Raw genomic sequence first — 13,017 nt, 5'->3', positions numbered from 1 at the left:
ACAAAAAAAGACTAAAAAATTATTTTATTAATTGATTGAATATAATTTATTAAAATTATTTTAAATAATACATATAGATAATTAAGCATTTTCAAATTTTAAGTTTTATCTTTTCTAAATTTATTTTTTAATAACTACATATAATAATGAGACATTTGAAAATTTTGTATTTTATTTTTCAAATTTATTTTAATATATTTGATTATATTTTATTATAATTTAAAATATTTTATTTAGGAGAGAGATAAAAAAGTGTATTTTTTATAATATTCTTTTTTATGTTTTGATAATTTTATTAGATATATTTTTAAAAAAATTAATTTTCAAACAGAATATATGTAACTAAGCCTTTCAAAATTTTTAAAATTTTCATTTTTACAATTTATGTGTAAATAAAATGTACACATGTACGTGTGGGATCACGAACAGTTGAAAATGTAAATTTAAAAATATATATAATAGTTTATTGTTATATCTTTATATCTCTATATTAAAACGTATTTATTAGATGATATTATAGAACTATACATATTAGGTGATATCGTAGAATTTTAGATAAATGACGATATAAATTGAACTAAAGTTTGTATATATACAAATTACTTCTATTAATTAACCGTTACATTCACATTAATTTCATATGAAATTTTTGTTTTAATATTATAAAAATCTAAATAATACAAGATAAAATTATAATCAATATTTAATATTAAAAAATAAAAACAAGTATAAACAATAAGTAAAAATCACCAAAGACATAAAATATTTAACTTGTATCAATAATGACCCAAATCATAAAAAGACTATTACGTTTTAAAAGTTACTAACATTGCTATTAGTAGGGTCCAAATCTTGACACAATTAGCGACATGTCACTATGCCATATTAGCCAAAAAAAAAAAAGAGTTAAATAACTGAAAAATCTTCAACTTTAGTCATTTTCATATTTTAGACAAGCTTTTAATTTTGGCAATTAGTGTACGGAATTTATTTAATTTCTAATTTGTTAAATTATTTAATTTTTAAATTTTATTTATTTTAAAAGTAAATTATTTTGGAGTTCGATAACTACTTTTAATTTTTAAAATTTAAAAATTTAATTTAAATGGAAAATATATGATGCATTTGTGTGTTGTAATGTTATTTTAGTATTTTGAAATTAAATTATTATTTTTTGTATAATATATTAATTATTAATTAAGTGAATAACTAAATAATTAAGTTAAAATAATAAACTTTCAATGGTTACTGATAGGCCATTGCGAAAATTTAAAAAAAAAAAAAAAAGACAAAAAAGATCAAAGTTCAAAGTTCAAAGTTCAAGTACTTATGCATTATTTCTCACTCTCAATCTAATTTAATACTGGTTGGAGAATTTAAAAATTTAGTCTCAAATGTTGATTTATTTTGAATTTCAATCTCCAACAATTTATTGGTATCAATTTTGTGCAAATGTAGTTCATTTGAGGCATTTCAGGATTTTTAGGAATGTGGTCGTGGAAATAGATGCTCAAGAAGTGTTTCAAGCATTTCATTCTAGCAGTATCCACGATGCTCAGTTTGATATGCTGATTAAAGACAAGCAATCTAGTTTTTTATGGCAGCCTTAAAGTTTAGAGTGCAATTTTAGACTGTATTGTTGATACTACCTCTGTTAAATAATATTTGTCACATTTGAAATTTCTCGTTTCTTAGGAAAATCATTAAATTTATCTAAGTTACGATAAATTATCGAGTAAATTGATTATATTACTCTTAATTTAATACTTATTCTCTAAAAAAATATTAAATTGAAGTAATAATTATTGAGTCATATACAAAGAGTAAATATGGAAAAAAAGAGTTATTACTCATTGGAACCACAAATGTGACAAGTATTTTGGGACAAACTATTTTCTCAAATAAGTGACAAGTATTATGGAACCGAGGTAGTAAATAATAAAAAAAAAAAAAACAAAAAACAAATATTTATGGGTTATCACTTCTCTAATGCAATTTCATTTATGGGCTAGAATTATTTTTTCTATTCATCATAAAACAACAATAAATGTATACCTCCTCACTTTCAATACAAGTGTATCGTTTTTTGCTGGGCACATGAATTAAAAAATGCAATTAATAATCTAAATTTTATAAAAATTAATTTATAAAATGAATATCTTACCTTCCAATTAAATTAAGGGAGTGATTAAGGTACAATTACATTATGGGTAGAATATTAAATAAATAATTAAGCGTACAATAAGAAAGAAAAATGGAGCCTTAAAATTATAAAAATTGTGTTTACCAGTAACTTTTTAAATAACTTTTAGCATTTGAACTAAATATTACTTTTAATAGTGTTAGGTAATATTTTTTTTTATCATCAAAAATTTCTTTTATTATTAAAATCCAGGAAAAATATAACATAGCCAAGCATCAAAACCCAAGCCATTAGCCCTCTCCAATACACCCATCCTAGTTTGGAAGTGCTAAGTGAAAAAATCCAATAACCTATACATCAGCTTGAAGTCTCTTCTCGAGATAAGAAAAGAAAACAAGAATAATTGAAGAAAAAATATCATATAGCCTCAATAGTAAAAATCAAATCCAAGCAATAAAGGGCATTGTTGCATCTACACCTCTCTTAGTCAAACTATCAGCAAAATGGTTTCTCTCTCGAATCACATGATGAAAGAGATATTATATGTATATTCTAGCATCGCATCAAATTTGTTGAAATGTTTCTACTACTTCCAAGGACGTTTGTCCCTTTGAGATACCCAATATATAGCATTTTTCGAATCTAATTCAATAATTAAAGAGCAGTATTTAAAGTTCGAGAGAGAGAATATCTCTACCGCTTTAAAGATGGCAAGGAGCTCTGCGTAGCTAGAATCAAGGACACCCACATAGTGTTGAACTAACTTTTAAATATCAAGATAATGTTTTGTGAAAAGTTAACCGTATAACATTTAACTTTCATAAAAAAACTGCTCAAATAGTTAATAGCTAAATTTCTAAAACAACTTACAACTATTGAAATAATTAATTTTACCGAAGAGATAAAAAAATTAACAGTTATTTTAAAACAGAAGGAACAACAACCATTTGCCCTCCAAATTAATTAAGATTACAAAATCTTTTATAAATTGTTAGTGCTTTCAACTGCTTTCTAGCTTTTTTCCCCTTCTAAATTACTTGAGGGCAATCAAATATTTTAATCACATCAATAAAGTGATTTTAGTCGATTTTAATGACAATGATTTGTATCATAATGGTCCAAATAAAACTTCCCTATATATAAATTTATATATTAATAATTTAGCTTGTAGTTGTGCAGATTTATTGTTTATTGCATTATTATTTATTACTATATTGTTGCTTTAGCAGCCATAGTCCTAGAATTTTATTATATATATTTTTTTTCGGGTAAAGAGAAATATTATTATATTGTTTATTGTTGTGTAGCAAAAAAAAAAAAAAAAGCGGATAAAAAAAGTCAACGGTCAATATTAATACTAGCTCGGAATTAGGTTGATATAAACCTAATTCCAAGTCCACTACTTCCGCTAGCTATCTTAATATATATAGATACACCATAGCTACCACTTAATCATAACCAAAAGCATTTTTGGCTGTGAAGAAGCTATGGCGTTAAAGTTTTGCTCTCTTTATCATATCCCAGCTCTCTTATGCTGGTGCTTGTGCTTCTTCAATTCAATCACTTGCTTTCAAAATGAAACTGACAGACTTGCTTTAATATCCTTTAAACTTGCCATACAGCAAGACCCATTTCAAATCCTCAGTTCTTGGAACAATTCGCTGCATTTCTGCGATTGGCAGGGCATTTTTTGCAGTCGAAGGCATTCTGGTAGGGTCAACGCCTTGAACCTGAACTCGCAAGGCTTGGTAGGATCACTCTCACCACATATTGGAAACCTCTCCTTTCTTACGAGTATCGATTTGTCAAACAATAGCTTTTATGGCGAAATCCCACAAGAAATAGGTCGTCTACGCCGCCTAGATCATTTAACACTCAGCAATAATTCATTTAGTGGGAAGATACCGGCAAATTTGTCAAGTTGCTCAAACCTTGTGTATCTTGATCTCAATCACAACAAGTTGCAGGGTAACATCCCCTCCGAACTGGGCGTTTTAATGAAAATTGAAGCTTTAGGTTTGGGTCAAAATAATCTCAATGGAAGGATTCCTCCTTCCATTGGGAATCTTTCATCTCTTTTACAGTTCTCTTTAACTACAAATGACTTGCAAGGACAGATACCCGAGGAAATCTCTCGCCTTCGGAGCTTGAGACTTTTGACGTTGAGTGAGAATAATCTAACTGGTGAAATTCCTCATGGCCTCTTCAATATCTCGAGTATTCGTGTATTTTCAGTCTATATTAACCAATTACATGGTACTGTCCCCTCTAATGTAGGTCTCACTCTCCCCAACCTAGAAGGCTTTCTTCTTGCATCGAACAAGTTTACTGGACCAATCCCAATTTCACTGTTAAATGCTTCTTCGCTTGATAATTTTGTTTTATCTGGTAACTATTTTACTGGACCGGTTCCAAAAGAACTTGGAAAGCTTTCAAATCTTGTATACATAGAATTTTCCTTTAATCAACTAGAAGGTGACTTAAGTTTCATTGATTCTCTGACTAATTGCTCTAATTTAATCCATATGAACGTAGAATCTAATTTTCTTAGCGGGTCTTTACCCAATTCCATAGCAAATCTCTCCAAAGAAACGGACACTTTAGGTCTATCAAAAAATCAGTTTCAAGGTACAATTCCTATCGGAGTTCAAAACCTCATCAACCTGCGACTTTTGTTGTTAGCAATAAATTACCTCACTGGCCCTATTAATATTAATTTTGAGAAATTGCAACTGCTGCAAGTGTTGGACTTGGGGAGCAACGGATTAACAGGAACTTTGCCATCTTCAATTGGTAATTTATCTATGTTGAGTCTTCTCTACTTACAGTTGAATAATCTAAAGGGAAGCATTCCTCCAAATCTTGGAAATTGCCATAATTTGATTGATTTGGATCTATCACATAATAGTCTCAGTGGTTCAATACCAAAACAGGTCATTGGTCTTTCCTCTCTTTCAGTTTCTCTCAATTTATCTGCTAATGCACTTAGTGGTTCTATTCCATTAGAAGTTGGCTTCTTGCAAAATCTCGTCAAATTGGATTTGTCTCGCAATAAATTATCTGGCATGATTCCAAACACCATTAGCAAGTGTTTGATTTTAGAAGAGCTTCATCTAGAGGGAAATTCATTTGAAGGGAAGATACCTCAGTCATTTAGTGCTTTACAAGGTTTAAGGAAGCTCGATATTTCAAGCAACAATTTTTCAGGAGAAATTATGAATTCATTAGCCGACCTTAAAGAGTTGAACTATTTGAATCTATCTTTCAACCAAATCCAAGGAGAGGTTCCCAAACTTGGAGTTTTTCTAAATTCAAGTGCAGTTTCACTACAAGGAAACAATGGTCTTTGTGGAGGTATTGCTGAATTCAAGCTTCCTTTTTGTCCTTCCCCCAGCTCCAAGAACAAAGTACCCTTTGCAACGAAAGTAATACTCCCTGTGGTTGTCACAATATTTCTGGCTGTTTTGGTGTGTGTGTTAATTATTTGGTATTGCAAAAGAAATCCTAGAAAGATGAATCTTTCTAGACCATCATTTCAATACCAATTTTTGAGAATATCTTATGCAGAAGTCTTCAAAGCAACAAATGGATTCTCCACAGAAAACATAATTGGTGTTGGTAGCTATGGCTCTGTCTATAAAGGATTTCTTGAACAGGTAGGAATAGACGTGGCGATCAAAGTTTTAAATCTGCAACGAAGAGGAGCTTCAAACAGTTTCATGTCAGAATGCCAAGCTCTCAGAAATGTTAGGCATCGAAATCTTTTGAAGCTGCTCAGTGTGTGTTCTAGCATTGACTTTGAAGGTAATGATTTTAAAGCTTTGATATATAAATTCATGGCCAATGGGAGCTTGGAGAAATGGTTGCATGTACAGAATGGAAGAGAAGGAGAATCAAGATATCTGAAATTAATAGATAGATTAAACATAGCCATTGATATCGCTACAGCAATAGAGTATCTTCATAACGGAAGCTCAACAACAATCATACATGGTGATCTAAAGCCAAGTAATGTTCTATTGGATGAAGAGATGACTGCTTATATTGGAGATTTTGGTTGGCTAAAATTATCTCCACAATATCTGATGAGGCTCCATCGTCCCAAAGTAGCAGTTCGATAGCTATTAAAGGAACTATTGGCTATGTTGCTCCAGGTATACACTTCGTAATGCCCACTAATTCATTTTTATTTTTAATTTAATTACACCACTAGATTAAAATTAAATTCTGCTTGCACAAGGACACGGAATAATTTAGATATAAAGTATGCTAAAATTTTCTAAGATGTTTTAAGTTACGAAACAAAATTAATGCACATGTGACTGTCCTCCAGTCAGTATTATAATTTTTCAATAAATTGAATTTATTGATAAAAAAATATTTATAAAGATTTTTTTTTCCAAAATGAAAAATTAATATTTCATTTATTTTTAATTTTGTATAAATGAAAAAGGATGATAAACTATTTAACATTTTATTGGATATTGTATTTATAACCATTATTCGTTGTTTGTCTCGATTTCTTGAAATGAAAAATGATTGATTCAATTTGAAAATGAAATTTTTAAATTTTTAAAAGATCATGAATAATGATAATTTTTATTTTCATTAATATTTATAAATATAATTATACTGTTAGCATTAATTTTAAGTTTCAAAGGAAGCTAAAATATAACTTCCAAAAATTGTCTTAATTTTTTTTTTCATTTTGTTACCTCTAAAGAACTTTTAAAAATCAATTTTAAATATAAAATTTATTTCCTACAATTTATTTGAATTTTAAATCAATAAAAATATTATTTTTATTATTCAATGGTATATTTTGTATTCATCATTTGCTAATTTCATTTTCTACTTCTTTTCTGAAAAAGACGACTCAGCAGTTGCCCCCCACCTCCACACAGCTGTTATATATATATTTCTTTAATTCATCATTTGCTATTTTGAATTTCTATTTTTCTCAAAACCATTGGAATGGAGGTGACCTGCAAATTATATGCCAGATTGCTAATGAAATGTGTTGTAATTCAATTTTTTGTTTTATTTAGACTGTTTTTACTATAATTATATTTACATTAAGATGCTCTGTCTTATGTTAATACACTGCATCCATTTGCAGATTATGGAATGGGTGGCAGAATATCAGTAGAGGGAGATATATATAGCTATGGGATTTTATTATTGGAAATGTTTACAGGAAAGAGACCAACCGCTAGTGATTTTCAAGATGATTTAAATCTTCATGCTTTTGTTGAGAGATCTTTTTCATATGAAGTAATGGACATTGTGGATTCAAGAATTCTATCCGAAGAGGAAAGATGGTATTTTGAGGAAGGCATTGTTTCTATACTAAAAGTTGGACTCGCATGTTCAATGGATCAACCGCGAGAACGATTACCAATCCCCAACGCAATAAATGAATTGCGAAAGATCAAGAGCAATTATCTAAAGAGAAGGCTAGAGCAAGAGCAAAGGAATACATACGAAATTGGAGGTCCAAGCGCTCCTAACCATTAGTGCTGGCTTAAGTTTTCAAATAAAAAATAAGTAATTTATAGTTGTGTTGTTCATATTAAATAATATTTACTTCCTATTAGGTATCAAAGGCTTGTTTAGGGTATCTCAAGTATTAAGAAAAGCATATTGTGGACTTTTAAAACACTTGTTGTTTGGATAGATAATATATGTTGGCTATTTTCAAAAAGGAAACCTCAAGTAGCAGAAGCCGCTAATGATAGAGAGAAAGAGGAGAGAGCCAACTTGATCATAAATGAAGAGAAAGAAGACTTTACAAAAATCATGTCAAAACCTTCCAAATCAAGAGTTCATCACGCATTGTAACTAAGAATTATGACCTGATTCTCTAAAAAACTTACTTTTTGCAAAAAAATACATAATTTTGTAAAATTGGGATTTGTAGAAAGCCCAAGCTGGAGTTCAATCAAAATAATAAACATTTTCCTATGCCAATGTTATATATTCATTGTCTTTATTCAAAAAAAAAAAAAAAAAAATGTTTCATTCAAGTTAAAGCTCAAAAACATAATTTGTTCCCTCCTATTTATTTTGTAAAAAATTTAGTTCTTGTTTGTCCAAAATTTAGAAACCGGTTAAATCCTAAATTCAATCCTCTTCTTATCTTTATTTGAATCATCTAAAATAGACAAAAAAAACACTCTCTGCTTTGTAAAAAAAAAAAAAAGAAATTGTAAGTTTAGATAATGCTTCTCTAGGGGCACATTATCATCTTTACTCAGCAGCGTTTTTTATAAAAAGCAATATCTCTCCTGAGATAATGTTTTTCGAGTCATTATGCAAACTCTCCTCCTCTTTGAGCACGTATCCCTCAAGTCATTATCATCCCTAGTTCCAACAACCTTCCTTACAAGGATCACTCCTCCTAAGAACCACATCTTTTTGAATCATGATAACTGTTATTTTTATAGTATTTTTAATATAATTTTTATTAAGATTTTTAGTGTTTTTAATTACTTTAATTAGTTTATATTTAATTGTTAATTTTTGCTTCCTTTATTGTTTTGATATTGTTTTGGAAGGTTTTTATAGGGATTTAATCAGGAATTTGCCAAATATCAAATGAGGAAGAGTGGAGACTACGAAGCTACTACCTAATTCTATCCTAGTTGAGCAACTTGTCCTCTTAATTTGGAAGAAATACAAAGCTTAATTGTTTCCTATTGTAATTCTATTTCTTCCTCAACAAGTTAGGTGGTTTTCCTAATTAAACTCAAAGAAGCCCTACGAAGTCTATATAACTAGAACTCTCTACACTAATTAGGGTATCATTGATACATTCACATCACATTCATTAATCTATATTTTATTCTACATCATTTCTCTTTCTCTTTATAAGACTTCAAGCCATCAATTTGGAGATTAAGATTCAAGGAAGCGCTCTAAGCCAATCGCCGACTAGTTTTTATTTCTAAACTTTGTTCTTGTTTTATTTTCAATATTCATGTTGATTATGGAAATATCTACAAGTTTATTTGGGTTTAATTTATTTACTATGTTAAACTAAATTCATATACTAGGGATTTGATGTAATTTAATTTCGATTCTAATTTATAATATTAGTTTTTTTTTTCCTTGTTCATGATATAGTTTATTATTGAACTTAACGCTTTCAGGTAGAGTTTCTCCTTTAGATTGATTTATTTCATTAATCATTATAAGGAAAAGGGTTTTTTATATGAAAAAAGTTAATAAATTACATGAAAATAATAACTTGATGTAGAAGCTATATGGTATGACTCATGGGGGTTTTCATAAGTTAATGACCTTAGGTTATGAATTTATAAACAAACTATAAAACTTAATGATTTAATTCATGTTTGCTTGCGCTATTGGAAGATAGGTAATTACACCGGGTTAAAATAACTAATAATACATCGGGAGAGCTTGTTAGCGATTTAAAGGTTGTTTCTCCTTCTTGAACAATTAAAATTGATTATCAAACTAATAAGATAAATTGGATAGAATTAAGTGAAGTCAAAATTCCTATTAGCCTTTAATCCTTGATTTCTTTTCATCAAATTATCTTACTTGATTTTTTTTATTCTCTTTTATTTCTTTTAAATTAATTTATTACAATTATTCTCTTTATTATCGTTTAAATAATACTAGGTTAACATAATTTTGGTACTTGGTATACAATCTCGTGGAAACGATATTCTACTCATTCTTTATTACTTGTTGTAATTCTATACACTTGTGAATTTGTCCTGTCAAGTCGTTGTTTAAACTTTCCTCATCTTTCGCTTTAGAAATCTTTACTGAACATCAATGTTCCTCTTACTTAACAAGGGTATATAATTTTCTTTTCTTTTGATATATTGAATCTTTCCTTTTTATTTTTTTCTCTCTCCGCTATAGAGAGTTTTTTCCTCTTGTTTGGATAATAAGTTTTTCTTCATTGTCAATCACCTTTCACCATTTTATCCTTTACCTAGTTTTGTGATTTTCTTGGCTCTAGTGATCATGGAATCAGGTAGCGAGGCAGAAAGACTAGTGGCTGAAGCCTATGCTAGGTTGAATTTAGAAGAAGGAAATAGGCATCTAGAATATGTTGAAGATGACAATGCTGCTGAACAGGATTAGGGAATCGAATGGAAACACTATGTTGTACGGCGACTACTAATTGAGAAATTTATAAACTTTATGACATTCAAGCAGACAATGGCGAGTGTATGGCAGCTAGTAAAGGGTCTCATTATTAAGGAGCTGGGAAATAATGCTTATATTTTCCAATCTTTTTCATAAAGTAGACGTAGAACGTGTTGTTAAGGGCGATCCATGGAGCTTTACCCAAATGCTTCTATTGTTAAGGGAGCTTAAATCAAATGACAAACCTAGAGAGATGGAGTGAACGAGACTAGATATTTGGATTCAGATTCACAATTTAGTTAATCATTTTTTCTCAAAAAGGGCTAGTCATGATGTGAAAATTTTCATTGGGGAATTTGTGGAAGTTGATCCGAGAAATTTTAGTGGGTTGTGGCGAGATTATATGAGAATTCGAGTTAGTATTGATGTTCGCTCGCCATTAAAGCAAAGGATGCAAGTGAAGAAGTCGAAGGGAGAATGGTTTTGGATTGATTTTAAATATGAAAGATTGCCTACTTTTTGCTATTTTTGTAGCATAATTGGGCATTCTGATCGTTTTTGCAACAAATTACTACATTTTCCATGTATCCCTCGTGAACTATTTGCATATGGGCCAGGATTGAAAGCAGATAACCGAAAACCTCTTTAGATAGGGGCACGATGGCTGAGATTGAAAAGTGAATTTTTTTTTTTTTTTTTTTGGCTGGTATGGGTGGTGGCTCAAATTTGGACTCTCAAGTTTGAAAGGTAGGGGATAAGGATAGCATGGATATGGTGGGATTTGATATTCCTTCAAATCAGGTCCCGCTATTTCAGCAAGTGAATATAGTAAGTTATAAGGTGGGAGAAGGCTTTGGGTGAATTATGTGCATGGCAAGCAGGAACTAGACGTCCTCAATGTGTCAACTACTAATGAGGATAATAGAAGTCTAATTAATGCTGATCCAAAACGTAGGAGGAAAGATAGTGAGTCCGAAGATCTTACGGTAATAATGGATGATGATGTGGTTCCGGAGACTAATTTGAAAGATCCAAAAAACTTGATTCTGGTAGGTGCTAGTTCTCAGGCCCGCCAAAGCCCATGAGTACCCTCACGTTGGAAATGTCGTGGGCTTGGGAACCGCGTACAGTTCAAGTCTTACGAGACCTTATTTAGGAAAAGAGGCCCAAATTCATTTTTTAATGGAAACGATGATTTTAAAAGAATGAATTTTTTTATTAAAAAATCAATTAGGTTTTACTAGAGCTTTTGTTATGGATCTAGTAGGACACAGTGGTGGTATTGCTCTCTTTTGGAAACATGTGGACTCTATTCATTTGATTAGTTGTTCTCCACGTCATATGGATGTTCAGGTGGGGTGAAGGCACTCCAAAAGAAATTTACATCATCAAAGTTGGAATCTACTAAGACCGTTGAAGGTGAAAGCTTCTCTTACATGGTTATTGGTGACTTCAATGATATCCTTTATGCATCTGAAAAAGAAAGTCAGGTACCGCAGCCTTATTGGTTGATGGAAGGTTTCCAATCTGCTTTGAATGATTATGAGCTTTTAGATTTGGGGTACGTGGGATTATCTTTTACATGGGAGAATAGGCATGAGGGAGAAGGCCTGGTGCGTGGAAGACTCGATCGGGCTATAATGACGTTAAGTTGGAATGAGTTATTTCATAATGTAATTTTAATGGTGATGCAGGTTATTGATTCAAATCATCAACCAATTTTTTTATCCTTGGATCGTGCAGTTGCTCGATATGTCCCTCTTCATTTTTGTTTTGAAAACTCATGGGTAAAGGAAGTTGATTGTGAACAGGTTGTTCGTAATGGCTGGTTACTTGATCAAAGCAAAGGGTTTGATGCTCAAATTTTCATGTGTTGTGAACAAGGGGAATGTTCGACAAATTTGCATCGTGATTTTAAAAATCAGCTCAAGGAGTGTAAATGAAAGCTTCATTGGCTCCTTCAACATTCCTTGGGTACTCAAAATTATCAGCATCTCCAAGTTGAAGAAAATTACGGAGATTTGCTGCATCAACAGGAGCTATACTAACGTCAGTACTCTAAATAACATTGGTTAATGGGGGGTGATGCAAACACGAAGTATTTCCATTTGCTAGCACCACATAAAAGGAATAAGAATACCAGTAAAAGACTGAAGAATGAATCGAGTGCTTGGGTGGATTGGAAAAATGCTATGCCTCAATTACTACTTGACTTTTATTCTAATTTGTTTAATTCTATGCCAGGGGATGTTGATCCGGTTATTGAATGTGTGATTCCATAAGTGTCTCTTGATCAAAACCAGCTTTTGATGGCTCCTTATTCTTATGATGAAGTGAAAGCCCCGCATTTTTCCATGCACCTAGATAAATCTCTTGGGCCGAATGGATTGAATTCGAGTTTTTTTAATCTTATTAGAGTATTATAGGAGATGATTTTTGTAAAGCCTGTCTACATTTCTTGAACAATAATGGTAGTATGCTGGGGTCAAATCGCACTAATATCATTCTTCTCCCAAAGAAGCAGAATTCGAAATCAGTATTCGATTTGAGACCAATATCGCTTTGCAATGTCGTTGATATGGTGGTTTGTAGATGATAGCTAATCGGTTGAAATTAATCTGACCCTCAATTATTGTTGATTCATAGAGTGCTTTTATCCCAGGCAGGTTAATCATGGATAATATTATTATTGCTTTCGAGCTTTTCCATACTTTGAAAAGGAAGACTCAAGGGAAGGAGGGTTTTAT

General features: G+C 30.9%; 1 long non-coding RNA gene and 1 pseudogene across 2 annotated transcripts in view; both read left to right on the top strand.

Annotated features, from left to right (window-relative positions):
- Window positions 1–13,017, top strand: part of LOC149493793 (uncharacterized) — an 86,496-nt gene that overhangs the window by 58,858 nt on the left and 14,621 nt on the right. The gene's annotated exons all lie outside the window — the stretch shown is intronic.
- Window positions 3,617–7,830, top strand: LOC119370481 (uncharacterized; annotated as a pseudogene). The gene is made up of 2 exons (XR_016322615.1): window positions 3,617–6,297; window positions 7,263–7,830. The product of XR_016322615.1 is annotated as an uncharacterized LOC119370481 (transcript).

Source organism: Jatropha curcas, chromosome 9, assembly GCF_041381405.1.
Source record: "Jatropha curcas cultivar XTBG-Jc1 chromosome 9, XTBG_Jcur_1.0, whole genome shotgun sequence".
NCBI lineage: Eukaryota > Viridiplantae > Streptophyta > Magnoliopsida > Malpighiales > Euphorbiaceae > Jatropha > Jatropha curcas.
Note: the sequence above shows the minus strand (reverse complement) of the source record. Positions and strands in the feature narration are given on the sequence as shown.